The sequence below is a fragment of the Manis javanica genome, chromosome 18 (assembly GCF_040802235.1).
Source record: "Manis javanica isolate MJ-LG chromosome 18, MJ_LKY, whole genome shotgun sequence".
NCBI lineage: Eukaryota > Metazoa > Chordata > Mammalia > Pholidota > Manidae > Manis > Manis javanica.
The window spans coordinates 15,904,989-15,931,884 of record NC_133173.1 but is presented as its reverse complement, the minus strand read 5'-3'; the positions used below and the strand labels follow the sequence as shown (position 1 = coordinate 15,931,884).

General features: G+C 44.1%; 1 protein-coding gene across 8 annotated transcripts in view; it reads right to left on the bottom strand.

Annotated features, from left to right (window-relative positions):
* The window catches only part of OTUD7A (OTU deubiquitinase 7A), a 374,155-nt gene extending 358,654 nt beyond the window's left edge, over positions 1-15,501 (bottom strand). For 4 of the 8 annotated variants that reach the window (XM_037000632.2, XM_073227030.1, XM_073227026.1 and 1 more), the window contains exons 1-2: positions 15,295-15,501; positions 13,992-14,118 (exon numbers count right to left, since the gene is read on the bottom strand). The gene's annotated coding sequence lies outside the window, so the exon portion shown is untranslated. Of the gene's footprint in view, positions 1-13,991; positions 14,119-15,179 lie in introns of all 8 variants that reach the window. The other 4 variants (XM_073227028.1, XM_073227033.1, XM_073227029.1 and 1 more) reach the window with 3 other exon arrangements.
* Between the last annotated feature and the right edge of the window lie 11,395 nt (positions 15,502-26,896).

The window sequence follows — 26,896 nt, the reverse complement described above, 5'->3', positions numbered from 1 at the left end:
AATTCATGAAGATGAGTGATACAATCACAGAAAAAAAAAGTGGCTAGGTTTTATAGTGGATTGGATGTAGATTGGGTAAAGGGCACATCGGCAAAGTGGAAGGGGGCACTAAACATGCTGTCCAGTCCAGGGAGCTGGAAGAAAGAATAAAGTGATGGAATGGCTGGACAATCAGGAGGATGGAACAGACAGGCACAACAAATAACTAAGTGTTAAAGGAAAGAGAAGGACAGTGGTAACCAGCAATCTTTGAAGCGTTAGTGGCTAATAATGTCCTAGAATTGATGCCAGACATGAATCATTGACTGTGGGAGGCCAGAGAAACCAGGAGAGGGATGGCTCATTCTCTCATCTTCCCAGCAACTGGAGGGCTAACTTTCCCCAAAACCTCACACATTCTGGTTGTTCAGGGCACCCCAGGATGCAGTCCTTGCCAAACGCCAGGAATATTTTGCCCTTTCTCCAAATGTGCAATAGCACAGTGATGGTGTCTGGCCATTTCAACTGATTCTTGGATGCTGTTGGTGATTTTCTGTCTATGGGATTTGAGGCTCGGCCCTGCTGGCTTCTCTGAAGCCATAGTTCTCCGGTTACTCACCCTCATGACTGATCACCCCTGCGTATCCACAAATGGGAAGGTAGGAAGTGAAGAAGGGAAACATTTAGAGACTTCAGCTTCCTATTATTTTAGCTCATGGTGGATCTCCCCCCAAAGCAGCTGGGGGCAGTGAGGGTGGGAGCTCATCTCCGTCCTCACCACCCAGCTGGCAGGCGCCCCAGGTGCAACAGGCTGAAGGAGCTATATGTTCACAGTGGGTCTAGCTGCAGCAAAACCCTCAATGACTCCCCTTCCTCAGGATTCAGGCCTTCCTACTTTTAAGTTGCCAAGTCCTAAGAAAGATGGAGAAACTCTGTAAAACTGAGGGTTGCTAACATAAAACTATTTAAAGTTGAATTCTTAAAACAAAGAAACATGTCTTAGATTATTACAAGTAAGTTGTTTCAAAATACAGTTTGGGCCAATTGAGTTGCACGTAGAAAGAGCTCCTAAGAGAATGCAAACGTTCATAAGCTTCAATGCCACCCAGTAAAGTAAGTGTGCCCCTCCTGCGTGTAAAGGACTAAGTCAAGTGTTCGTGAAAACAGCTTGTGTCTCGTGAGATAGACAACTGGCAATCTGTGTTCCCCCTTACTTGACTCACCCGAACAGTGACACCTGCCTCACAATGTGGCTGTAGAATTTAAACTAGATAATGTTGCTAAAGCATGTGGCAATCAGGGACAGCTACTCTGCTTAGAGATCAGAGCATCAATTTACTATTCATTAGTGATTAAAGCAGGAAGTGTTCATTCGAGGTTTTATTGATTAATGTCCAAAAGGCCCTGTAGATTTCCAAGTTGGTAAGCCCACAGCAGATGCAAAGTCAGGCCTCACATGCAGAGGAGGGCTGGGCCAGATGTCCAGTGTGGTACCTATCTGTCTCCTTCCCCCAGGCTTCTGTGCAGAGGAAGGCCTGGCCTAGCGCGCCTAGGGATGCCAAATTTCTAATACAATAGCTTGTCTAATCTAACAGAAGGGCTTTTGTGAGAAAGTGCTCTGGAATAAAACAAAAACTCTTCTTGGGAAAGAAACCCCAAAATTATAAATGATCCACACAACTGTCCACCAGACAGCAGCTTTTGGTAAATAGTTTAGCCCTGAACACTTACTTTGAAAGCCCAAGAGATTGTTTTCAACATTGAATTTTAAATAGTTTTATGTTAGCAACCCTCAATTTGCAGTTTCTCTACCTTTCTTAGGTCATGGCAACTTAAAAGAGAAACAAGACAGAGAAAGAACTAGAAAGAGAAATACATTTCACCTTCAACAAATCAAGGAGACAAACACAAGCACAAAGCACAAATCACTGAGTGCACCAGAACCAATATAATTAGGAATGGATGCAAGCCAGCGCCCACCTGCTGACGCCTGGGGAAGATAAGCCCCCTGGGAGAAATGGCCTGGCCTTCCTGTGGCTGGTCATGAAAAGCCACATGATCATGGGAGCAGGGGCACTGAGCAGACCGCAGCCTGTGCCCTTGGGCCTCTTACAGAGAGAAAGGAAGGCAGCAAATATGAAACAGAAACACACAGGGCCTGCTTCGAGGTGCACCTGACCTAAACACATAAGTCTGGGGAACAGCGCCCCACTGAGCAGAGGGAAGGCACCATGGAGGTGTATTCCGGGCCACAAAGGAACCAGGCGAGCACCACCCAGTGCCACCCCTGCCCCTGCACACCCCCCACCCCAGACCCATTCTTCAACAAAGAACTAACCATATTCAAAATAACTAAGATCACCCGGTAACCAGAGTGGGAGGCAGGTATAGAAAGGGGGGCGGGGAGGAGGAAGAGGAGAGCAAGCACTTGCAGGTCTGTGACCTATTCCCCACAGTCTCTTTCGGGTTCCTATTACTGCTGTAACAAACTACCACAAATGTGGGGGCTTAAAACAACAGAGATGTTCGTAGCTCTGGAGGTTGGAGGTCTGAAGTGGGTCCCACTGGGTCAAAATCAAGGTATTACCAGGCGGCCTTCCTTGAGGAGGCTCCTGGGAAGAATCTGCTCCCTGATGCTTACAGTTTCAAGAGCCTGCCCGCCTTCCTGGAGCCACGTCACCCAAACTGTTCCCACTGCCACATCTCCTTCTCCGACGCTGACCCACCAGCCTCCTCTGGACACGGTGCAGGCCCACCTGGATAATTCAGGATGAGATTCTCACCTCAAAACTCAACTCAGCCACATGTGCAAAGTCCTTTTGCCACATTAAATAACATAATCACAGGTTCTAGGGATCAGGACATGAGTATCTTTGGGAGTCATTATTCTGCCTACCATAAGATTGACCTTTTCCCTTGCCTTTTCCAGAAGCTGGAAGCCACCCACATGCTTTGGCTCATGGTCGCCTCCCAAGCAACAGCTGGGCGAGGGTTGCTCATGCTCACACGTCCCTGGCTCTCTCACCGACTTTTAAGGACCTTCTCATTACACGGGGCCTTCCCAGGTAATCCAGTGTCATCTCCTTATTTTAAGGTCTGCTGATTAGCAACATTAATTCCATATCCAATTTTTTTCTTTCAATTCCAGTTCTGCTCTTCCATGTACAGTAACATATTCACAGATTCTGGGGATTGGGACATTCACATCCTTGAAGGACCATTATCCTGCCTACCATTCTCTCCTAAAAAGATTTTAAAAATCAGAGGTTATCAACCAACAGAAAGAAGCATTGGGAAAGAAATGGAGAAATAAAAAATAAAATAAATGGGGTATGGATGAAAATCACATTAGAAGCAATTAAATAATAGAAAAAACATAATCAACCCAAGAGACAAGTGAATGAAATGGGAAAGGACATGAAATACCAAGTTTATCAAAGACATGACTGATGAGACATAGAAAAAAACTAAACATAGTTAACATTCTTGGATTGTTAACAGAAAAAGGTCAATGACAGCATAGAAGGAAACTTCTAAAATAAAGTATCTTGTCCCTGCCAATTTAAAGGACATACTGTGCTTAGTTTTAGAGAAAATGATACAGAAAGATCACTTTCCGGAAAGTGTCCAGAAACAGGTTGGCAAAATTACTAAACTGAATGCTGAGTTCAAATTTTTCCACAATAATAGTGCTAAAAGACAGTAGAAATATTTCTACGTAGAGTTTTAAGGAAATAATATAACTCAAGAATTTTATATTCAGAGATATTTTGAGGATAATCTTTTTTTAATTTTCAGGCATATTTTGAAAGAATTTGCAAGAATTTTCCAGGTGGGTCTCATGAGCCACTTGGAAAGAAAACAGGAAATAAAAACAAACAAACTATAATGAAATCCAGATAATTGAAAGAGGAAATTAAAGAAAGCCCTTGAGAATTCCTCTAGAATTACTGATAAAAGCACTGACAGTCTGTGATCCTGGCATCTATTTAAATATTGCACTAAGACCAAATAACTGTGGAAACTGACATTACCTACGAGAGCAAATGGCCTGCATCTTGACAATGTAAGAAATTATAAACAATAAGACAGGAGAAATGGCAGGAAAGATAAAGGAAGTGTGGGCATACAATTTAGTCATCTTTCAAAGCAGAAGGGAGTTGATACAAACTCTACACACATGGCACCTAGAAAACATGTATCCTATAGTTTTTCCCAAACATGTATCCTACAGTTTTTTACAGGAACTGAAAGAGACTATAGCTGCTCCCTAAATCCATTTCTTCTTCTTGAGCATCCAGCTAACCCACATGGCTGTGTGTCAAGTGGATGGAGAAGCACCACTTTCCACATGTGGGCAGACCCTGCTACCGGTTCTACCCCTGGGAAGGTCAGTGAGTATTCTGGGTTATGTTGTTAACCACAGCTGACCTACCCAAATCAGGAAAGCAGTGTCTTAAGACTTTCACACTCCAAGAAATAAGACATTTAGCTTAAATTCAATAATTGCTTCATTATTAAAAATAAATTTTAAAGGCATACTTTTAAATAGCATATATTACAGACTAAAAATGTAATAATCTCCAATATGATAGAGAACAATGGGGATTGCATACTATGTGTTAACACATGAAAAAAGATACATATTTGGATATCCATAGAATGTTTATAGAAAGATACACAGGAATAATAAACAGCTGAGAAATTAACTCCTGAGATAGGGACTGGAATCTGTGATAAGAAAATGACTTACATTTGCTTGAGTTCTTTTAACCTGTGCAAATATTAGCTTTTGGGGAAAAAAAAGTTGAATAAGCAGAGGAAAAGGAACAAAAAATAGTATAGCTCTATTTATATATAGCACAATGCCCACCCTTCCACCTTTCTGTATGCAAGGAAGGTTGGTGATGTGGGTTGGGGGCTGGGGGGCAGGTAGGATTTAAGAAGTTCTGTATTCACTTTATCTTTCTGGACTTCAGAATTTCTGAAGGAGCATGTCTTACAAAATGTTTCCCTAAAACAGAAGAGCAAAGTGGAGCTCACTCATGGCAGCAGCCTTCTCAACTACCCAGCCCCTCCACCTGTTAAACTCATCAGGAGTCTATGAAAAATTAATGTCAATGATGCACACTGGACAAAGATCTGAATGATCTTTTGGTGTGCTCCCTAAAGAGGCAAGCACAGAAGTGAATTCTGCTGTTTGCCTAAAGGGGCCACATTGCCCTTTCTGGCTCCAGGTTATTTTCCGTCCTACAGCAACCCATGAACTCATGAAGAAGGGACTTGCCGGGATCTGCTCTGGAGACCCTGGGCGAGGTGATCCCCCACTTTCCCAGGTGATCCTAATACTCAACAGCAAGCTCCTGAAAACCAGGCTCCGCAGTCTTTGCAACAACCCCATGAGGCACCTGGTCTCACCTCATTCCACAATGAGACAAGAGTCTCAGACCAGTGAGATCCTTCATCAAAGTCCCCAAAAGCTGCAGAGATGGGACGGGTCTCTCCCCAACTCTGCTGGAAAGGAATTAATATGCAGGCAGTTGGGGCTGTCCTGAGGAAGAAGGGTTGGGAGAGAAGCCACAGGGAGCTGACAGGCACCCTGGACCTGCTGTCACCTGTGAGGCAGGTGTCACCTGTGGGGACACTGGCTGTGAGATGCCCTGACTCAGCCAGAGACTCACAGCAGGAGGCAGCACCAACAGAAATGCAACCCAGTGGGTCCAGCCCCACAGCACAGCCTCTCCTATAGCCCCATGTCCAGGGGCTCAAGACTGGAGCTGCCTGGCCCTGACTAGCCTGGGCACTCACCGACTCCTCCATGGGGACTTGGTGCCTACTTCCTCCCCTGTGAACACTGTGGGAAACAGAGCATGCGGAGGATGCAGGACTCCACAGGAGTGGCCAGAGAGAGTGAGTGCACGGCAAGGGTGGAGGCCCAACAAAGACCACTCCACTCGATGTCCTGAGAGTGGGGGTCCATCCGGCAGACACTCAAGGGACTGGCTGGGGCCAAGCATCTGAAAACACTCAGGATGAGCAGAGGAGTCAAATATAAGCTCCTTTCATCTTACCAGCCCAGAAATTTGGGGAAAATGGTAATCCATCGAGAGGGCATGGGGTAACCCCAGGAACAAGGGGCCTCATGCCTGCTGGGGTCCCACAAAAATGACCTGCAGCCTGATTTTGGTTGACCCCCACCAGCTTTCTGCCCCTGAGTCTAACGCTTACTTCCTGGGCCAACAGCAGACATCTGTTTGCCCTTCTCCTCTGTGAGCCACTGGGAGTCATCTCACAGCTTCATGCTAAACAGTATGTCCCCAAATGACTTATGCTCTTCCTACATTTCCTCCAGTGTTTTACTGTTGTTTCTGAAAAGTACCTATACTAACAATGCAACGTCAAAAAAAAAAAGTTTCTCACATTTGTAGTCATACAGAATTTACAAAGGGCAGCGTCCTGTCCAGGCGGAGGAACCGAAGCCGGGGTGGTGCAGGACTCTACCTTCCCCCAAGAATGAGCCTGGGCTGTGGGACTGCCCACCCCTGCCTGGCCGCTGTGGAGGAGGCCATTGGCCCTTGCCTGTCTGTGCTCTGCACTGTGGTGCCTTGGGGCGTGGCCTCCCCGCCACCCTGGTCGCTGCCCCAAAATCATGCAGTGTCCCACTCTTCCTTATGTCACCCATGCTCAGCCCAGGCCAGCACTCTTGGTGGAGATTTATGCTGGACAGCCAGGTGTCCATTCCAGGGATGCTTTCTCATGTCTTCCTCCACTGGTCCACGGAACGTCACCAGGAAACCAGGGCAAAAGGCCACTGCGTGCCTCTTGGGCATTATGAGGAACTGGGGAGGCTGGGGGACTGGGGTCCTGCCCTGCTGCAGGACTGGCAGCTGCAAATTTAGACAGGTCATCCCATCATGCTGGGGAGTACATGGCCACCATGTCCCTGCTCAGATGTCTCTGCTTCTCTTCTTCCTTGTTAAGAAGACTATGGCACTTTGGGGTCGTTGGGTCTGGGTGTGATTCCAGACTGCTTCACCCCACCCTTAAACACTTAACTGGCTCCTCTCTGTTGCCCTGGGCACTCCTGTACCACAGAGGGTTAATACTCGACTGCATACTTTTCCTTGGCGATATCAGCCCTCATCTTCCTCCAGGGCCCCACATCTGGTCTCCAGAGACAGCCCAGGCACACCCAGAGCGTGTGCAGGGAGAGGAAGGACCACAGACATTCCCTCTGAGCCAGCAGTGTTTAACTGCAAGCCTCACTTTATCACGGGCACAGTGGCTCCCTTCCTCTTCAGGCAACTTCCGCAGGACAGAGAACGCCGAGAGGGACGACAACAGAGAAGGCTAATTACTTAGAAGAAAAATTTCCTAGCAGTACTTTAATCCACGAAGCATGGTTTCCTACTCAATACCCTGGGGACAGACCTGCGCATCCTGGTGTCATGTTTCTGTTCCATTATGGGAAATTGGGTAAATCTTATTCTCTTGCCAAACTGAAATAATATTAAGGCAGGTGACAAGCTTGCTCAGGAACAGAGAGGTGGGGTCTGAGGGCCCAGCAGCCTCCTGGGAACCCTTTAGAACAGGGAGATGAGCCCCTGAGAGAGCAATGGCATGTAGGAAGAAGGCAGGGGACCATTGCAGACAGAGTCACTGGCTAGAATCATCAGGGCATGGAGGGAGGCCCAAAGGAAGTGTCAGCCCTGAGGCCCCACACCCCGCAGCATGGATAGCACACTGTCCTTTAAGGCCCCTCTGCAACACCAGACAGGGAAAATCATGGCAGGCGGGAGAGGTTTTAAAACTCAAGAGTGAGATAATTTGTCTTATCAAACAAATGTAGCTAATATTTCCTAAGACTGCATACAGTATTTGTGATACATGTAACAGAAAATATGCAACTATAACTCATCTTAGATCACAGGCTCTTGCTGTTTGACAAATAAGTCCCATCACAGTGAATCAGTAAACAATCTGGGTTTTGTTCATTTGGCACACTACCAAACTGGGGGCTAAAGTTTGCAAATGTTTCAAATTTTACATAAGCCACATTCTCAACTGCAACACTTTTGAACTCATAGGAGTGGAACAATTCTGGAAAGAATCATTAAATTTCTAATTTTAATTCCTGTAGGACTACTAAATGCATTCAACAAACACAGTAAGAGCCCATTCTGAATAAGGCACCTCAGAGATGTTATAAGAACTATTGCACAGCCTTCTCCTCAAGGCGCTTTACAGTCAGAAAGAGAAACTGTCTGCACAACTCATTTCTAAGTATAAATACTTGTTAAAATACTCTGCATTCTCCTCCAACTGAAAAATGGATACAAATATTTATAAGATACACCCATATTTTCCTACCTGTTCTCTCACAGCCATGAGGAAGGCTTTCTGTGTCCTGATCAGTCAGCACTTGGAGAGAACTAGGAAATTATTTTGCATGAAATCATGGAGTTAAATTGAATGTCAAAGGTCAGACAGCGACATTTCTTCATTCTACATGTGAAATTAAGACTGACAAATGTGCCCAAAGTAGGGGCTAAAGTGAGAAGGAGGCCATCTCTGGGCTGGCTTTCTCCCAGCAGGCCAGGCCTGGCCTTCTCCAGGGTGTCCGCAGGACTACACACACACTTATCCATGTCCATGTTTCTGGCCCTGTAGTCCTCCCCAGGCACAGAAGGAGGCTAATTTAAATGCAACTACACACAATCTTCTACTAATAAGCCCCAAATACTAAGCAGGGGCATTTCCTACCCGTATTGACCCCTGTCCAGGGCTCCTGAAGCCTTAGACACCCTTTGTGATAGTGCATTTCTGAACACCCTGCCTACCAGACAGTCCATGGAATAAGTCATCTTCAGTAGAAGAAACCTGGGGAAACCCTACTGACCTCGCCAGGTCAGAAGATGTGGACAGATTCCCAGGCTGACAGTATACACCACAGCTGACAACACAGAGTCTACTGGCCACTTCCCGCCAAGCGGACCTGGAGCTCGATCAGTACCTCTGACAAGACACCTTACAAAGGGAATAATCAAGAGGTGGGTCCATGAACTGAAACCCATCTTTGAAATTCCAGGCCACAAATTCCCAAGAGATCCAGTTCTCTTTCAATTTGCCTATCCACAACTGCACACCCATGGTGCCAAGTTAAACAGTTACCCAGAGAGTTTTCACTCAGCCTAATACTCAACAAGGCCAGCAAAGGAGCCACTTCCTTCCACATGGGCCTGTGTCATCACTGAATTGGCCCAGAGACCTCTGTATGCTTCACTCAGTCAACACCAACAGTAAGAGATAGTCCATGGCCTGAAAGCCACCCTCCAGGAACCACAGCAGGCCCTGCAAGGTTTCAGGGTGGGGAGAGTGGTGTGTACATCAGCCTGGCCATGCATCTCCCCAGGGGGGATGTCAGACCGCCTGTGCTGGCAGGACCTCGGTCACTGCCCCTCACTGACACTGACTGGCAGGACTCCACGTGGGAATGCTTTTCTCTCTCTCCTCCCCCACCCCCAAGCTGTTCATGTACATAACTCATCTTTCATAAACTCTGCAAGTAAGAAAAATGTCCCCTATAACTCTTCCATCCAATGAGCCCTTGGGGACCCACTATTCACATTACTATTCATATGCCCAAGGCAGAGGAGACACAGCCAAATTCTCAGGGAGTTATGTAATTTATTCTGATTTAGAGGAACTTTCTTTAGTATTTTTAACAGAGCTGGCTAACAATTGAGATGAACTGCAAGAATCACTAAGCCACAGATGATCATCCATCCTTCTTACCCAGGCGTCCTCCTCCTTTCTCTACAAAGAAGTCAAAGCAGGTTTATCCAAGCAATGCCTTGAGTACAAGTGCAAACTATAAATCCCTCAACTAACAAGGAAGAAAAACTGGGCTAGTGATGAATGAGATAGACATACTGTCTCCAGATCCCCTTACTGGAACTGTTGATTGCTCTTTAGAATTTAAGAACTCATTTCATTTATTCCCACCCACTCCTCCCCCAAAACCTGCCGGAGAACCAGAGCAAATATTCTCCCTTCTGAGGTCACCTGCGACTGAGCCCAAGGTCACACAGCTGGTCACCCCATCCAAGTCAGCTGGCAACCTGTCCCTGTTGAGTGGTGTTTCTTTCAAGAGATGGCATATTATTTAAAAGACTACCAAAACAAATATTCCAATTGATTTATTTTTTTTTAAAGTTAACTATATATATCTTAGGTGTATATATATATATTTTTTAAAAGAATTTTAATTTGTAATTTTAAATGAAAAATTACACATGCAAATGTGTTTCTCACACGTAATACATTTCCTCCAGGCTTCAAGTTGTCATTACAGGAATTGTAGGGAAATGGATTGTAACATAGTCTTTGGACCCCCAAGGTAAAAGGGTACCCCTCAAGTGAGGGTGGGCTGTGGGAGGAGGGGCACATCACGTCCCAGGACACAGTACATTGTGTCTCTTCCACAACAAGGAAATGGCAGGCCAACCTGAAGCTTACTTTAAAAGAACCAGGAGAGCCCCAGGTCAAGGACAATTCCTAAAATGGAAGCCCAGAGATGATTTGGGTAAATCATGAGTATGTCAGCCTCAAGCATAGCAGAGCAGGGTCTTCTCAGAGGTAACAAGACTCAGCCTGGCAGGGGCAGCACCTGGGACATCTGCTCCTGTCCCACAGACATCTTTCTGTGGTGAGCTCCTACTAAACTCTTGTCTCAGTAACTGACAAACTTAATCTCATCTTACCAAGGGTGAGCTGGCAGTATGTTCACCCTAGTCCATAGCATCGTGTAAAACTCTACAGTAATCTAATAAAACAATCGAACGAAATGCTGAACAAAAAGGAAATGAATTTCAAAGGTCTCATTTTATATCTCATAAAAATCAATATAGCATCTGACTCATGTATATTCATTCAGACATCAAATTTTCATTATATTTATATGGAAAAAGTATGTAAGAGTAAACTAAGTTCAAAGAGAAAATATTTGCTAGGAGAAACTCACAGTCCTTCTAACCTAGAAAATTAGTTTACTTTAGACTTATCTGCTTAAACCAAGAGAAACATATTTAGAATGTGCATTAGTATTAATGCACATTTGACTTCTCAGAATGTGAGATGTTGGGTAGCAGAAACCTGTAATATCAAGGACTGGGATTTCCTGGAATCATGCCATTTTACTAGTTAAGGTCTTGGAGACATGTGAGGTTAACTCTCTCCTTTTCCCACAAGGAGCCCAGAGCATGACTGGGCCATGCCTGGCTGTGTCTGATGCAGGAGGAAATGTAGGGTCTATACCAACCCCGACCTCCTGGGCAAGAGATAACTAAGCACAAACCAGCCATTTCACAGCACCTCTACAATGCGGGTAGATAATATGGCTGCATCCAGCCCATCTCTCGATTTCAAAATTTAAAGACTCATTTTAAGCCCACTTATTGAGTCTGGTACTATGAATGATAAAGAACTCTGTCCCTAAAGAGTGGAGAAGGCAGCTCCTCCCTTGCTCACTGTGTCTCATCTGTATTAAGGCCATTTTATTCCTGGTCTGACAGACTATTTGGGGGATGCAGCAGGCTACCAAGGGCACTAAGACTGTACCTCCAAATTTCAAGGGTAAAATATTTTCAAACTAGACACAATACAAAAAGAACCCAGCATATTTTGTTTCCATGTAATGCCTCTGGATCTCAGTGTTTCCCTTTGAAGATATTCTGTGGTTGTCCTTAGTTAGAGATGGACATCTTCTAAAAGGGTCAGGTGTGGCCTATTTTTTTTATTTCGTGCACTCCGCTTGCAACCTTTTAAAGTGCTCCAAGCAAAGACCTGGTTCAGCACAAAGCTGAAAATAAAATTATTCCCACTTGCCCCTCTGAAACCAAAAATTTGGTTATATATATTTTCAATGAAATAAGAAATATAAATGAATATCCAGTCATAGCATGGAGATAGTTCTCTAGGGGAAGATCTATCCCCTTCAAGGAGTGATGCATGCAGGCTCCATGAGAACCTGGGGAAGAGAGAAGAGTCTGGTCTTCAGTATTACATGTCGGCACTGCGATGATCATCCCGGCCCCAGGCAACACCCACCCCAGTTCGGCAAGATGCCCTCCATTTAGGAGCCTGCCTCTCTAGGTTCACTTCCTGTACGAAGCCTCACAGGGAATTTGCTTATGAATAACCTGGCAACACAGTTAAGTCAGATTAAGCACATTTAAGTGAAAAGCACAGTTGTCTCCCATTTTCATTTTTATGAGAAAAAAAAATGTACAGTGATTAAACATTTGCTTTTCTCCATGAGAGAAACCCTAAGGCCAATAACACTACCAAGACAGGCAAATAAAGCCCCTGGGAGATGCCACTGACACACAGGCTCAGGGTTTAAGTCAGCAAGTCAATAAGAGTCAAACCCAGTAGGAAACTTACAAGGGGCATTTCCACCAGCTGTCCCGGCTGGCATCGTTATGCCCTCGTCAGCACCAGAATGGAGGCCGAACGTCCATGAGGCCAACTTGCTCCGTCCCCAGCCTGAGCTCTCCCTTCCACAGTCTGAGAAGGTACTGAATTTTCAGACTAGAACCATCCACCACTCTCCAAAGGCATGAAGTCATGAAAACAACCTCCCTGCACCATGGAAGGCACAACCTCTGGAAAGCCAAAACCTCTGGCTTGCGTCCATCCTCAAGGATGTTCCTGTGCTTCCTCCAGCTTCTACTCCTCGGCGACAGGCACACAGAAGTGGGGCGCACACACGTGCACACTCACACGCGCACGCGCACACGCGCACGCGCACATTCCCCCCACCGCGCATCCTTTCCCAAGGTGGCTCAGGTAGAGGCCCGCCAAGCCGCGTTCAGCACGCCCCCTGCTGGCTCCGCGGGAGCTGACTCAGCCTTTATTCTCCGGGCGTAAGACCGGAGTAAATGACCTTAAGATCCAAAGGGAACAAAAGAAACGCCAAGGCAATTTTGGCTTCTTAGAAACGGAAGACATGATGCTTTAAGCGTAAGGGGGTGGGGAAAGGCTTTAGAATGATTGTTTTTGAAATGTTATGGGAAAGAAGTGATAAATACTTAAGGATTTAGTGGAAACATTTGCATTTGTATTTTCACAAGTACTGCAGTGAGCTAAATTAAAAACACTTATCTTAATATCTTCACAGGTCGACCGGTGGAAAAAAAAAAAAAGGTATGTGGCCAGAGTGGTTTCAGAGTCAATTTCTAAAGATACTTATAGCCCAGAGCCTTAAAAAACAATTTTAATACTATTGAGCATATTTCAATTACAGACAAATCTATCTCAACCATGACTTAAAAGCTCAAGTTCTGAAGCGACTATATGCCGTAGGGTCAAAGTCACCAAGAAGATGCACATTTGGAGACAGTTCTGCTGCAAGGCTTCCTGTCTCATTCCGCCTTACCATGGTGAACAAATTTGGCACCTCCACGAGGAAAGGGCCCAGCACACACTGCGTTCTTCCAAGATTGCAGCACTCCCCCTCTCCAAAGGTGAGAACAGACAGACAGTTCAGCTTCTTGACACCTCTACTGCTGGCCACCACCAGGGCTGAAGGCCTCACTAGTTACTTCCTAAGAGGGACACCTGTCACACAGGGTCCAGGCTGAAACTCATACCTGGCAAGTCTCCAGAAAGCAATGGTTTCCATCCGCTGCTATCTTGAACATCAAGGGGCTAAAGTAAACCCATTTTCTTCACACTGATCAAGGGTTCGAAAGCTTCACTGTCATGACCAGACTCAAACTTGTGCATGGCATACGGTATTAAACTCCTTACAGACCCAATATGATCACACTAATGATTTGAGCTTATTTTAATTAATTAGAAGTAGTCATTAATTATTATATACAAAAATGTCAATATTTCTGTCCCTTATTGAAAAGCCTCGATACAACAGACTTAAGTAGAGAAGCAGACTGTCTCGGGAGCTTGCTTACTTTTGTTCTCTTAACAGTACTAATGAAAAACTCACTCACACATAATAATGATGGAATGCTGCTCCAGAACTTGGTGTGCTGTACAAGTTAGGTCTGCAGCCTCTGCCCTCTCTTCACCTTCTTTGGGTGTTGAATTGGCCTTGGAGGCTGGCGGGACACACAGCTGCTATGGTAAGGAAATGAAAGGCAGGGAGGACCCCTGAGAAGCTGCCACCCCTTTCCCCAAGGCAGGCTGCCCCCAGACCCTTTCTTGAGGAGGGGGAGATGGCAATAAAGGAGGAGACCTGCGGTTTTCCTGAAGCAATCAAGGCCTATAAAGATTTAGGCCACACTGTCCACCTTTCCCTCGACACAACATCTCCCACATCAAAGAGCTTTTACAATTTTTCATCTCAGGACTCATTTTCATTTACAAAGATGAGGGAAGACAATAAGCATGTGTCATGAAGGACTTTCCCCTGAATCCCTGTGCTGTTGATGAAGCATTTCCAGATCAATGGAGATCTAACAAGTTTCTCTTAAGTGACTCTCAAATCTATTAATTCTCAAGCCAATAAATAAAAACAAAAACCATTTTCACTTATATAGGGTTGCTGAATTTAGAAAGCAAAGGCAAATCCATCTTATTGCAAAGATTCTCTAAGGGCTGCACTAGCTGCACCGGGAGGAGGGTACACTTGAGCGGTTGTGTCCAATGAAGGAAAGTTTTTGTTAATGATGACATCACTGACATCTCCCAAATTTAAAGGGGCACTTAAAGCACAGTGGATGCAATTTTTTCCCCTCCAGTGGGAAGATACTAGGGAAGGCCTCCGGGTTCCAAGCCAAATTGCGTTAACGGTTCGTTTGCTGTCCGCCCAGACTCAGCGGGGCGAGGGAGCGGTGGGCCGGGCCGCGGTGGCCCACGCAGCCACAGCGCGGGCGTCCGGCTCGCGGCCTCAAGCGCTGCTCCCGGCCGTGCAGTGCCGGAGAGTCTGCAGGCGCTGCGGGACCCCCGGCGCGCCCACATGGACGGTCCCCCAACGCCTGTCATCACGTTCCAGTGCAGACAGCTAAGGGGCCCCGGAGCCCGGGAGACGCGCACCGCGCCGGGCCGGAGCCGGTGGCCGCGGCGCCCGCGGGGTCCAGAACCGAGCCCGCAATGCAGACGCGCCGCGAGCCCCGCGACCCCCTTGCCCACTGCGTCCCCGCGCCCTGGGCCCCGGGCCGGCCGGCCTCTGCGCCCACCTGCCTCGCCGCGAAGCAGCGAAGGCCCCGGAGCTCGCGCTCGGACAGCGCACCTGCCTCGTCCCCGGCCCCGGCCGTGCTGCCGCCAGCAGCACCGCGGCCAGCGCCGTCTCACCTGCCGCGCCGCTCCGCTCGGCCAGCCCGCAGCGCCGCAGTTGCCTCTACCCGACTTCCATTTTCTCTTGCTTTAAAGAAAAATCAGATCAGCTGTTTGGCTCGCGCTTCGGCTCCGCGGCCCCCTCCCCAACTGCCACTCGCCGACTCGGGGTCCTCTCCTCCCCCGCCTCCTCCCGCGCTGCGCTCCGCCCCTCGCGCCCCTGCGCTCCGCCCGCGGCCGCGCGCAGCGCCCGCCTCCCGGCTCCGCCCGCGGCTGCACGGCGCGCGCTCCCCTGACGTCACCGGTCGCAGCCGCGCCCCGCCCCTGCCCCTCGCGCTCGGGCGCGCGCCGTGCGCGGTCTCCGCCCAGAGGAGACCCGGCTCGGAGCGCGCGTGCTCGCAGACACACGCGCACCGCGGACCAGATCCCCGAGGAGAGCGCGAGGCGCCCCCCTGCCGCGCAACGCCCGCGTCCCGGCGCCGCCCTGCCGGGGGGCCTGCAGTACTGCCGGCCACGTCGCTTAAATAGCCTGCCTCTCCCGCTGGCCTAGTGCTGTGTGCCCGCCTTTCTCGTTTCTCCCTCCCTGCTCATCCCAAACTAAGCATCCCCAAACTTTCTCCCACCGCCCCCGACCATTTCCAAACCCTGCTTGGGGGCCAATGCATCCGCTCTGATCCGAAGTTGGTCCTTTTTCCTCTTAAACCGGTTCCCTGAGCTTTCCCCATTTCTTGCCTTCCTCTTGATACTTTTTCATGCCACCATTGATGGTTCCTCTTGCTGTTTCCAAGACCTGCCGGTTTGCTTTCTGCCCACTCTCTCATCACCTTCTCCGTATAACCAACCACTCCCCGCTCTTCCAAATCGTGCGTTTTATTATAGTTGATTAATCTCATCCTTAGGCGTTTCTTGGCAGTCCTTAATTTACTTGTAGTTTAGGACTTTTTGCTTGGTTTTAAACAACATAACATAATATACATATATATATAATGTTTACTAATGTATTTGGCTTTTTTAATATATACTAAAATTGACTTTTTTTTATATACAGTCTTGTTTTTAAAACACTTGTTTGGATTCCTGTAAACACTAACACAATTAGGACACACCATCCAAAGAACTCCCTCTTACTGCCCTTTTATAATCACACTCTTCCCAAACCCCAGTATGTGCTGATATATGGCAACCATTGATACGTTCTCCACTGCTGTACTTTTGTTTTTTTGAGAATGTTATTATATACACGGAATTATGCGATATGCAATATTTTGAAACTGACTGTATTCATTCACCATTATGCCTTTCAAATGATTAATGTCACTTGTGTCAGTAGTTCTTTCTGTGATTTGGTGTTATCCCATTATTTTTACTGTATTTTGTTTATTCATCCATTGAAGGGTATATTAGTGGTTTCTAATTTGGGGCGATTGTGAATGGATATTCTGTAAATAGTTCCATGCAGAGTTTTGAATGGACAAAAGTTTTCAAATCAGTGGGGTAAAAATCCTGAGTGCGAATGCAAGGGCTTAACAGTAAGCTGGTGTAATGTTATAGGACCGTACAGTTAGCCAGAGTATCCACACCATTTTCAGAAGCAGAGCAATGAATGGTTGCTGCACCCATTCTAGAACTTGATATTTGAAATATATATATATTTTTTTGAATTTTAGATATTCTTATGGGTGTGGAGAGGTATTTATTTCACTGTTTCAATTTTCAATTCCCTAATGAAAAGTAATGAGTATATTTTCAAATGCTTATCTTTCTCTGTATATCTTGTTTGGTGAGGTGTCTGCTCATAACTTCCACCCATTTGTTTTTATTTTGTTATCATTAATATCAAATCACATGAGCACAACACCAAGACACATAATAATTGAAATGGCAGAGATCAAGGACAAGGACAGAGTTTTAAAGGCAGCTAGAGAGAGGAATAAGGTCACCTACAAAGGAAAACCCATCAGGCTATCATCAGACTTCTCAACAGAAACCTTACAGGCCAGAAGAGAATGGCATGATATATTTAATGCAATGAAAACAGAAGGTCCTTGAACCAAGAATATTGTATCTACTACGATTATCATTTAAATATGAAGAAAGGATTAAACAATTCCCAGACAAGCAAAAGTTGAGGGAATTTGCCTCCCACAAACCACCTCTACAGGGTATTTTAGAGGGACTGTTCTAGATGGGAGTTCTCCTAAGACTAAATAGATGTCACCAGAGAAAACAAAATCACAGAAAAGAAAGGAGACCAAGCAAATACTAACTAAAGGCAAAAAATAAAATCAACTACCCACACAAGCAGTTAAAGGAAACACAAAAGAGCACAGAATAAACCACTCAACATACAAAGAATGGAGGAGGAGGAATAAGAAGGGAGAGAAAAAAAGAATCACCAAACAGTGTTTATAACAGCTCAATAAGTGAGTTAAGTTAGACAGTAAGATACTAAAGAAGCTAACCTTGAACCTTTGGTAACCACGAATCTAAAGCCTGAAATGGCAATAAGTACATATTTTCCTAAATGTAAATGGACTGAATGCACCAATCAAAAGACACAGAGTAATAGAATGGATAAAAAAGCAAGATGCATCTATATGCTGCTTACAAGAAACTCACCTCAAACCCAAAGACATGCACAGACTAAGGTCAAGGGATGGAAAAAGATATTTCATGCAAACAACAGGGAGAAAAAAGCAGGTATTGCAATATTAGGATCAGACAAAATAGACTTCAAAACAAAGAAAGTAACAAGAGATAAAGAAGGACATTACATAATGATAAAGGGCTCAGTCCAACAAGAGGATGGAACCATTCTAAATATATATGCACCCAACACAGGAGCACCAGCATATGTGAAACAAATCCTAACAGAACTAAAGGAGGAAATAGAATGCAATGCATTCATTTTAGGAGACTTCAACACGCCACTCACTCCAAAGGATAGATCCACCAGACAGAAAATAAGTAAAGACACAGAGGCACTGAACAACACACTAGAACAGATGGACCTAATAGACATCTATAGAACTCTACATCCAAAAGCAACAGGATACACATTCTTCTCAAGTGCACATGGAACATTCTCCAGAATAGACCACATACTAGGCCACAAAAAGAGCCTCAGTAAATTCAAAAAGATTGAAATCCTACCAACCAACTTTTCAGACCACAAAGGCATAAAACTAGAAATAAATTGTACAAAGAAAACAAAAAGGCTCACAAACACATGGAGGCTTAACAACATGCTCCTAAATAATCAATGGATCAATGAACAAATTAAAATAGAGATCAAGGAATATATGGAAACAAATGACAACAACAACACAAAGCCCCAACTTCTGTGGGATGCAGAGAAGGCAGTTGTAAGAGGAAAGTATATAGCAATCCAGGCATATTTAAAGAAGGAAGATCAATCCCAAATGAATAGTCTGTCACAATTATCAAAATTGTAAAAAGAAGAACAAATGAGGCCTAAAGTCAGCAGAAGGAAGGACATAATAAAGATCAAAAAAGAAATAAATAAAATTGAGAAGAATTAAACAATAGAAAAAATCAATGAAACCAAGAGCTGGCTCTTAGAGAAAATAAAATAGATAAGCCTCTAGCTAAACTTAAGAGAAAAAGAGAATCAACACACATCAACAGAATCAGAGATGAGAATGGAAAAATCACGACAGACCTCACAGAAATACAAAGAATTATTAAAGACTACTGTGAAACCTATATGCTAACAAGCTGGAAAACCTTGAAGAAATGGACAACTTCCTAGAAAAATACAACCTTCCAAGACTGACCAAGGAAGAAACACAAAAGTTAAACAAACCAATTATGAACAAAGAAATTGAGGTGGTAATCGAAAAACTACCCAAGAACAAAAACCCCCGAGCCAGATGGATTTACCTCGGAATTTTATCAGACATACAGAGAAGACATAACACCCATTCTCCTTAAAGTGTTCCAAAAAATAGAAGAGGAGGGAATACTCTCAAACTCATTCTATGAAGTCAACATCACCCTAATACCAAAACCAGGTAAAGACCCCACCAAAAAAGAAAATTACAGACCAATATCCCTGATGAATGTAGATGTAAAAATACTCAATAAAATATTAGCAAATCAAATTCAAAAATATATCAAAAGGATCATACACCACGACCAAGTGGGATTCATCCCAGGGATGCAAGGGTGGTACAACATTTGAAAATCCATCAACATCATCCACCACATCAACGAAAAGAAGGACAAAAACCACATGATCATCTCCATAGATGCTGAAAAAGCATTTGACAAAATTCAACATCCATTCATGATAAAAACTCTCCAAAAAATGGGCATAGAGGGCAAGTACCTCAACATAATAAAGGCCATATATGATAAACCCACAGCCAACATCATACTGAACAGCGAGAAGCTGAAAGCTTTTCCTCTGAGATCGGGAACAAGATAGGGATGCCCACTCTCCCCACTGTTATTCAACATAGTACTGGAGGTCCTAGCCACGGAAATTAGACAAAACAAAGAAATACAACCAATCCAAATTGGTAAAGAAGAAGTTAAACTGTCATTATTTGCAGATGACATGATATTGTACACAAAAAGAACCCTAAAGACTGCACTCCAAAACTACTAGAACTGATATCTGAATACAGCAAAGTTGCAGGATACAAAATTAACACAGAGAAATCTGTGGCTTTCCTATACACTAACAATGAACCAATAGAAAGAGAAATCAGGAAAACAATTCCATTCACAACTGCATCAAAAAGAATAAAATACCTAGGAATAAACCTAACCAAAGAAGTGAAAGACCTATACCCTGAAAACTATAAGACACTCTTGAGAGACATTAAAGAGAAAATGACATGAGCAACATTGTGGTTACTGGATTCCCCCCATCCATATACCCCATTACAGTAAGATGCTACAGAGTCACTACTTGTCTTCTCTGTGCTATACTGTCTTCCCCGTGTCCCCCCTATGTTATGTGTGCTAATTGTAAGGCTCCTTATTCCCCTTCTCCCTCCCTTCCAACCCACCCTCCCTAGTCCCTTTCCCTTTGGTAACTGTTAGTCCCTTCTTGGGTTCTATGAGTCTGCTGCTGTTTTGTTCCTACAGTTTTTGCTTTGTTCTTATGCTCCACAGATGAGTGAAATCATTTGGTACTTGTCTTTCTCCACCTGGCTTATTTCACTGAGCATATAATACCCTCTAACTCCATCCATGTTGTTGTAAATGGTAGGATTTGTTTTCTTCTTATGGCTGAGTAATATTCCATTGTGTATATGTACCACATCTTCTTTGTCCATTCATCTACTGATGGACACTTAGGTTGTTTCCATATATTGGCTATTGCAAATAGTGCTGCAATAAACATAGGGATACATATGTCTTTTTCAAACTGAGCTGCTGCATTCTTAGGGTAAATTCCTAGGAGTGGAATTCCTGGGTCAAATGGTATTTCTGTTTTTAGTTTTTTGAGGAACCTCCATATTGCTTTTCACAACAATTGAACTAGTTTACATTCCCACCAGCAGTATAGGAGGGTTCCCCTTTCTACACATCCTTGCCAGCATTTGTTGTTCCTATTCTTTTCTATGTTGGCCATCCTAATAGTGTGAGGTGATATCTCATTGTGGTTTTAGTTTGCATTTCCCTGATAATTAGCCAATGTGGAGCATCTTTTCATGTGCCTGTTGGCCGTCTGAATTTCTTCTTTAGAAAAGTGTCTGTTCATATCCTCCGCCCATGTTTTAATGGGGTTATTTGCTTTTTGGGTGTTGAGATATGTGAGTTCTTTATATATTTTGGATGTTAACCCCTTGTCAGATACGTCATTTATGAATATATTCTTCCATACTGTAGGATGCCTTTTTGTTCTGCTGATGGTGTCCTTTGCTGTACAGAAGCTTTTAAGCATGATGTAGTCCCATTTGTAAATTTTTGCTTTTGTTTCCCTTTGCCCAGGAGATGCATTCAGGAAAAAGTTCCTCATGCTTATATTCAAGAGATTTTTGCCTATGTTTTCTTCTAAGAGTTTTATGGTTTCATGACTTACATTCAGGTCTTTGACCCATTTTGAGTTTACTTTTGTGTATGGGGTTAGACAATAATCCAGTTTCATTCTCTTGCATGTAGCTGTCCAGTTTTACCAACACCAGCTGTTGAAGAGGCTGTCATTTCCCCATTGTATATCCATGGCTCCTTTATCATATATTAATTGACCATCTATGCTTGGGTTTGTATCTGGGCTCACCAGTCTGTTCCACTGGTCTATGGGTCTGTTCTTGTGTCAGTACCAAATTGTCTTGATTACTGTGGCTTTGTAGTAGAGCTTGAAGTCAGGGAGCGTAATCCCTCTTCTTTATTCTTCCTTCTCAGGATTGCTTGGCTATTCAGGGTCTCTTGTGGTTCCACATGAATTTTAAAACTATTTGCTCTAGTTCGTTGAAGAATGCTGTTGGTATTTTGATAGGGATTGCACTTTCACCCATTTTTATATTGGGTTTTTATTTTCATATTGTTGTGTTTTAAGAGTTATTTGCATATTTTGGATAGAAGTACCTTATATGTAATAAATATGATACATTTTGCAAATGTTTTCTACCAGGGTGAAACTTGTCCTCTCATTAATAGTGTCTTTGCTGAGTAGAAGTTTTTAGTTTTAAAATGTCTCAAAGCATTTTTTTCTTTCATGGATTATAATTTCGGTTTTATATCTAAAAAGCATCACCAAACCCAAGGCCACATGAATTTCAGTCTATATTTTATTCAAGTATTATAGTTTTACACTTTACATTTAGGTCTGCGATCCATTTTTACTTAAATTTGTGAATGTGTAAGGTCTGTGTCAGGATTTGCTCTTTTTTAATGTGGATGTTCAGTTGCTCCAGCATCATTTATTGAAAAAACTATCCTTTTCCAATTGATTGCCTTTGCTCCTCTGTCAATATTTGACAATAGTTGACTATATTTCTGTTCATCTATTCTGTTGCATTAATCCATGTGTCTATTTGGCTAATAATATCAGACTGTCTTGAACCATAGCTTTGATTCCAGGTTTCTTGTTCATGGAGTCAAAGAATGAACTTTGTAAACTCACAGAGCAGAGCACAAGTGAGAGACTTTTATTTAGAGATAAAGCAAGAGGACAGAGCTCCTGACTCAGGCCAGGAGGGGACAAGAGAGCCCCAGGGTGGTGCGTTGTCTAGGGGTTTTACAGGCAGTTGAGAGACAAAGGGTTAGGGATGCACACCTGCTAAGTAGTCCCAAAATGTTTATCTTTGGAGAGACATTAAGTTTCTTATTAGTCTTTCTGGTTATTTACAAGAAATTTACTGCTCTGATTCCCTCCCAGGACAGCAGCTTCCTGATCTGGAGCATATCAGTTAAGGCTGCCTGCTTTGCTCCCAAGGTGGACTGAGTTATTTGTCTGTTTGTTAAAGAGTATGTTAAGAAAGTTACTTTTTTACTAATTGTATTTTAAAATGCAATCTTATTTTCAAGACTGAATCCTTCCTGTTTTACTATGTTGTTTTGGGCTTTGCTTGCTACATTGCCCAGGTTGCAAATCATTTGTTTAGGGCTGGAGGAAGAAAAGCAGCACCTGGGTAAAGTCAGAAAAACAAGCTGGGCCCCCCAGCAGGCCAGAGCAAATCCCACAATGGATTATCTTGCTTTGTTTCTTCTGGAGCCCAGTCACCCTACTCTGTCTAAGCCCATGGTTCCTGTCTCAGTTTTATAGAAAGTCTTGAAGTTAGGTAGTGCCATTCTTCTTTGTTCTTCTTCCTCATTATGTTGGCTGTTATTAGTTCTTTCAGTCTTTTCATGCGAACTTTAGAACCAATCTGTAGATCACTACTAAATAGCTTGCTTGGATTTGGATTGGGATGCCATTGAATCTGCAGATCAGGTTTGGAAGAATTGAGATCTTAAAAATATTGAGCCCTCCAATCCACTTACTTACATCTTCTTTGAATTTTTTAGCACTGTTTTGTAGGTTCATGCATAAAAGTCCTCTACACACTATGTTGGAATTATAAATAAGTAATCTATGTTTTGGAGCTATTTTTAAATCTCTAATTTCAGTTGTTCATTGCTGGAGTATAGGAAAGTGGTCAACTCTTGTATATTAACTGTATTCCTTGCAACCCTGCTATACTTGATCCAGGAGTATTTTTGAGGATTGTATAGAATTTTCTACATAGAATATTGTCATCCACTAGCAGAGACCGTTTTATTTCTTCCTTTCAAATGTGTATACATTTTTTATTCTCTTGTCTTATTGAACTAGCTAGGACTTCCAGTATGATGTGGAACAGGAATGATAAAAGAGGACATAATTGTCTTGTTCCTGATTTTAGGGGGAAGCATCTAGTTTCTCACCATTAAGTAGGATGTTGTTACCTATAAGATTTTTGATGAATATTCTTTATCAAATTGAGGAAGTTCCTCTCTATTCCTAGGTTGTTGAGGATTTCTCTTTTTAATGACTAAGTGTTGAATTTTACCAGATGCTTTTTCTGCATCTCTTGATATGATTATGTGATGTTTCTTTAGCTTTTTAATGTGATGGAGTACATATTTGATTTTAAGATGTTGCGCCATCCTTGTATTCCTAGGATAAATGCCACTTGGTCATGTGTATCACTGTTTTTATAGATTGTGGGATTTGATTTGCTAATATATTATTGAAGATTTTTGCATCTGTGTTCATGAGATATTACTTTATAGTTTTCCTTTCTTGTACAGTCTTTACCTTGTTTTAATATCTGGATAATGCCGCCCTCATAGAATGAATTAGGAAGTGCTCCTTCTGCTTCTATCCTTTGATGGAGATTTTAGATCATTAGTATGATTTTTTCCTTATTGTTTGGTAGAATTCATGACTGAAATCTTCTAGGCCTGGTAATTATTTTAAAAGGCTATTAATTATTGATTCAATTTCTTTATGACCATAGGCCTATTTAGGTTATCTATTTGTTCTTGCATACATTTTGTTAGTTGGGTCTTTCAAGGAATTGGTCCATTCTAAATATTTAAATGCATGGTTACACAGTTGCTCATTAATTCTTTTTTTTTTTAATGTCCATGAAGTTGGAAGTGGAAGAGGGAAATAAAAGCCCTCCTTCATTTCTGATATTGGTAAAATGTGTTCAATATTTTTTTCTTTTAGTTAGCTTGATAGAGTTTTCTAAACTTTAATGATCTTTTCAAGGAAACAACTATTCATATATAGTATCAATTATACTTTTTTTATTGAAGGGTAGTTGACACATAGTATTACATTAGTTTCAGGTGTACTGTAGAATCTAAGCATTAAAAGAGAATAGAAATAGGTTAGCATAAGCATAGCCATCTTAAGAGCCTAGAAGCCATTTTCTGAGTATGTGACTTAGAAAGAAAAACTGGAACTGGGTAAGGCCTTGAAAAACAAGCTAATCATGAACACCCGGGTGGTGGGCAGCTGTGAACCTTGGTCAGCTAACCTTGGTCAGCTAATCTTACATACCAAGCTTATCATGCAGAACCGCCCTGACAATTGAGGAGTGGTCTTATCTTGCTCTTGCCTAACCCCAGGATGTATGTCTTGCAAAAATAATGTGCAGCTGTGGAAAATTACTATGAGTTAAGTGTTTTGAAAATGCTATATAAACCCTTGGCTCTGAGTGCTCAGGGTCCTTGTTGAAACCCGCTGCGTCAGGCTGACACTTGGACCCCAGGTAGCTGGCTCCTGAATAAAGTCCTCTTGCTTATTGCATCAAAAGACGTCTTCTGTGAGTGAATTGGGGTGGCGTCCTCCTTTGGGGGAATCCAACATTTGGGGGCTCATCCAGGATCAAGCGCTCACCCCGCTTCACTCCCGAAGTCGCCCCTGGAGGAAGAGGTAAGGTTGGTGGCGCCTTGAGTTGTCTGTATTTCGTCTTCTGTCTTTCAGTGCGACCAGTCGGAATTCTGAAGGGGGTATCCTCCATCTGGCAGCCGTCTCAAGCCCGTAAAGGGTTCGAGACCGCGGTCGGTAGACGTACTCGGAGCACCACAGGCTGCAACCCTGGGGGATGCCTCAGGGAGACCAGAGGGCCAGGGACGCCTGGTGGCCTCTAATCTGTTTTTTCGGCAAGGTGAATCTGATGAGATAGGGTTGATTTTTGGGCACCAAGAGTATCAACCCTCCGATTCTTTTCAGTTTCTGATTGAAAATCTGAGGAAAACAAGGAGCGGCCGCTGTATGTCTAATCTGTGTGTGTCTCTGTTTTTTGTGTCTTTCACGTGCCTAATAATTGTTATACTGACAATGGGACAGTGACAACCCCCCTCAGTCTGACGTTAGATCATTGGACAGAAGTAAAGACAAGGGCACATAATTTGTCAGTAGAAGTTAAGAAAGGACCATGGCAGACTTTCTGCACCTCCAAGTGGCCCACCTTTGATGTTGGGTGGCCCCCAGAGGGGACCTTTGATCTCTCCATTCTGCTAGCAGTAAAAGCTGTTGTTTTTCAGGACTCGCCCAGGGACACCTGGGTCAGCAACCCTATATTGCAGTCTGGCAGGAGTTGGTGGAGAATCCACCGCCCTGGGTAAAGCCCTGGGTGCAAAAGAAAATGGGCCCTCGGGTCTTAGTTGCCCAGACCCAGTCTCAGAGCAAGAAGAAAGAGACCACCAAAGTTCACCCAGACACTCAAGATTTACTCATGGTTGATGATCCCCCTCCTTACCCTCCTGCCCCTATGGCCCCCCCAGCCCCAGCACCCCCGACACCTCCAGTCCCTGGTGCTGAGGCAGTGGGGCCGGCTCCGGGACCTGCCCAGGGAACTCGGCGCCACCGAGGGGCTACCCTGGACCCCCCGGGTATTTTTCCTCTCCAGTCTTATGGGGCTCCCATCCTCGGAGAAGAAGGGGACCCACCCTTCCAACCTCTGCAGTATTGGCCGTTTTCCTCTGCCGATTTATATAACTGGAAAGCTAACCACCCTCCTTTTTCAGAAGAACCGCAGAGACTAACTGGGCTGATAGAGTCCCTGATGTTTTCTCACCAGCCCACTTGGGATGACTGTCAGCAGCTTTTGCAGGTGCTCTTCACCACGGAGGAGAGAGAAAGGATCCTTCTGGAGGCACGAAAGAATGTGCCTGGAGCTGACGGATGACCATCGCAACTCCCTCATGATATAGAGAGGGGGTTCCCACTGACCAGACCCAACTGGGACTTTAATTTTCCAGAAGGTAGGGAGCAACTAACCATCTATCGCCAGGCTTTGGTGGTGGGTCTCCGCAGGGCCGCGAGGCGCCCCACCAATTTGGCTAAGGTAAGAGAGGTCAGTCAGGGAGCCACTGAGGCACCCGCAGTGTTCTTAGAACACCTGATGGAAGCCTTTAGGCAGTACACTCCCTTTGATCCTACTTCTGAAGAGCATAGCGCCTCATTGGCCCTTGCTTTTATCGGACAATCAGTGCCCGACATTAGGAAGAAGCTTCAGAGATTAGAGGGCCTACAAGATTCATCACTGAAAGATTTAGTAAAAGAGGCTGAAAAAGTTTATCACAAGAGGGAGACTGAGGAAGACAAGGAGTTAAGGAAGGAGAAGGAAAAAGAAGGTAAAGAGGAAAAGAGGGACAGGAAGCA